Source organism: Salmo trutta, chromosome 7 (assembly GCF_901001165.1).
Source record: "Salmo trutta chromosome 7, fSalTru1.1, whole genome shotgun sequence".
Taxonomy (NCBI): domain Eukaryota; kingdom Metazoa; phylum Chordata; class Actinopteri; order Salmoniformes; family Salmonidae; genus Salmo; species Salmo trutta.
Genome location: NC_042963.1, coordinates 40,133,321 through 40,136,557, shown reverse-complemented (window position 1 = coordinate 40,136,557; position 3,237 = coordinate 40,133,321).

The window sequence follows — 3,237 nt, the reverse complement described above, 5'->3', positions numbered from 1 at the left end:
GTCAGGTGTTACTCCCCTTTGGGTAGATTTTCTCAAACCTTATTTCCCATCCTTACTAAAGGAAAAGACAGACCAACAGACAAGTTGTACGTACACAGTAGAAAACCTGCTGAGTGTCAACTACTCAACATGCACAATTGTCGGGAAATAACCAAGATGACGGCTGATGTTCTATGGTCAGAGGTGATAGGATGGCAATCCACTGCTGATGTACGTGTTGGTCTGTCCTGTCCATGACACAGGTATGCCACATGTCTTGACAATGTTGAACCACAATGACCAGCAATAGATCATCTCTCCTATGTAAAATGACTCTGTACCACCTCTTCATAGGGCTGCTGTGTAGGCTGGGAATTCTGTAATTCGCTGGGATTCGCTGTAATTAAAGTTGCACCTTGTGAGTTTGAAAAGCTATCACTAGCTGCTCGCTAAGTAGCGAGAGTGCAGGGTTCGATAAGCAGCTTTTAAACTGGTCCTTAGTTGATTCCCCCTCGTCAGGATTAGGGCTGCAATAGGAAAAATCTATCCAGGTAGCATGAGACAGATTAGCTAATGCTTAACATGGTTGAGCGCTGGCTAGACACAGATCATTGGACTTAAAAAGCTTTGAAAGTATATGTTGGAACATGTACTTAACATTTCAAAGAGATCTAGAGGAGCACGTTAATAATTGAAAACAACAGAGAGATCTACATTGCAGGGTTTAAAGGGGATTTAAGAGTTAGGTAATTTAGGATCTCCTTGCAGAGATGAGCAGGTATTGTTGACCAGACAGATGCTCAGAGAAGAGGCTCTTGCTCCCAGCTACAAATGTCATGGGGCATTAAACTGTTCCTTGCTGTACACCTGGGCCAGTTTCATGGACCCAGATAAAGCCTACTCCTGTATTTAAAACTATGTTCTATAGAGAATTGCTGCTTTTAAATGTAGTTGTGCTTAATCTTGGTCTATGAAATATCCCCTGAAGTATTAAATCAACATGTTTCTATACTGTAAGTATGCACACACTCACATGTTCTTGAATTTATTTAACATTCAAACAATCTTAGGTCACCAGCAGCTAACACCAGCAGCTAACAACAACTAACATCAGTACATTGAGACTATACATTTTCTATAATAAATAAGTAGAATGCCTGAGGATGTATGCACAATTTGTGCATATATTGTGAGTGTGGTTATTGTATAAAAAAACTCCCTCTCTCTATTTGAAAATAATCCAGTGGGAAAGTCATTGGGATGACAGCAGTGTGATGGATGTTACAAGCATCCAATTAAGATTTCTGAAAAGAAGCCTCTGAGCGCTCTAAGCACTTATACAGCTGAATCACAAGTCAGAGCTTTCCCCGATGCCCTGAAACAATTGCAAAGCATCAATCCTGCATTATTCATTATGTTTTACAAAGGGTCAGAGTGGCTGAAATCCTCATTATAAATATTTGGAGAAGGAACAATCTGAGGTCACAGGGCTACTTTTTGGATATTGACTTATTACAAGGGTTTAAGGAGCAGGATGAACGCACGCACGCGCGCGCGCACACACACACACACAGATAATAATCTAGGACGGGGCTACTAAATGTGACGTTTTACAGTGCAAAAAATGTACAGAATGTTGGTGCATAGTGAGTGACAAGGCCTAATTTAAAATAACCCACTAAAATGTGACGTTTGTACAGTGCAAAATTAACAGAATGTTACGTGCATCATGATGACTAGGCCTAATTTAAATAAAAGGAGTAGTTGATAATCTTGGACTTGGAAACGCAAATAACCTATGCGTAATTTACGCAGGAACAGGAGGCCTACAATGCTTGTCAACTACCAGATGGGGGAGCCCACGCACATCTCCAAGTGGTCATGTCCCCTCCTTCCCACAGAAATTCAACTATAAGCTCATATGCTTCCATACTTCATTTCGAAAGCATGCATGAATAGTTGAAGGATGTTGACGGAGATCTGATTTGATTGTTATCCTTTAGCGCAGTATCACAAGAAAAGTCAGACACAGCTCATCAGCTCATCTCTCGCCACTGACTGAACTTAAGCTGTACTTCGAGTCCAATACGCGCTGCGGTTTTACACCCTCCGATCTGAATGCCCAGGTAAGGAAATGTATATATCAAAAAATATTTATCATCTCCTGCAACTCTAACTTTCAGTTTCTCCGAATGAGGATTTCTCAGAATAACATGGTTTCTCAGAATATATTTGTGTGCATGCATAAACCCTTATGGTGAGGTTGTCTGCCCCTGGTAATGCCAATGACAGTAGGCTATTAAGTGAAGGGAAATATCGTTAAAACTAAGTAAAGTATAGGATAGTGTAGGCCCATGTATAGTGAATGTTTCATAAGTCATGTTGAATGGATAGAATAGGATTGTATGTGGTGGTTGAATAGCAGGTCCTTATGCATGTCAAAATACACTGTTTATAGGCTGATGTTTTTTTTTTCTCTCACACTGTGATATAGTGTAATGACAGCCTGCTGTGATCTTTGCATCCAAGATAATCTGTTGCAGTAAATACTCATTTCAATACACCACATATCAAATGATCCACAGTAGTAATTGGGTTGAGGACTGTGGCTGACTGACTTGGATGTAAAGACGTTTTTTCAAGGATGTTTGTCAGACTTCTGAAATGTATAATAATGTGTGTAACGTGAATTCTGATATGCAGAGGTTATGTGAGTGTGTACTGTAAATACTTTGATAAAAGGTAATCTCTTGTCACTGTCACCTGGATAGAGAGGTGATGGTTGAAATCCCCCCCCCCCCCAATGCTCGCCTTTGAAGCGATGATGCCCCATCTGTCATATGTGAGCTAAGAGAGTCCAAGATGCTCTGCTTCTCTCCATTACAGAGTTCTCCTCTCTCAGGCTCCAAGGGGACAGGAGGAGGAGCAGGTGGGTGGCAGCCAGTATGATCAATCAACATTAAATATTCAGCCTTGGAATTTACACATAATTTAACCGCAATGCACTTTGTTATAAAAACATAAACTGGAGCTAGTTGATAAATGTGTTTGTTGTTGATGAGAGAATAAGCAAGCTGTGAAAAGCAATATATGTCTTGATTTGAAAAAGTTTTGAGTATTATCTGTTTATTATGATGGGGCTGGTATACCAGAGTTTGGCAATTCCCTAAAGAAGTTGTCAAGAGAGCAGAACACAGACTGGCACCCAGGCTAATGGAAATGTGCTTTTGTTAGAAAAGCATTTAACTCACTGCTATT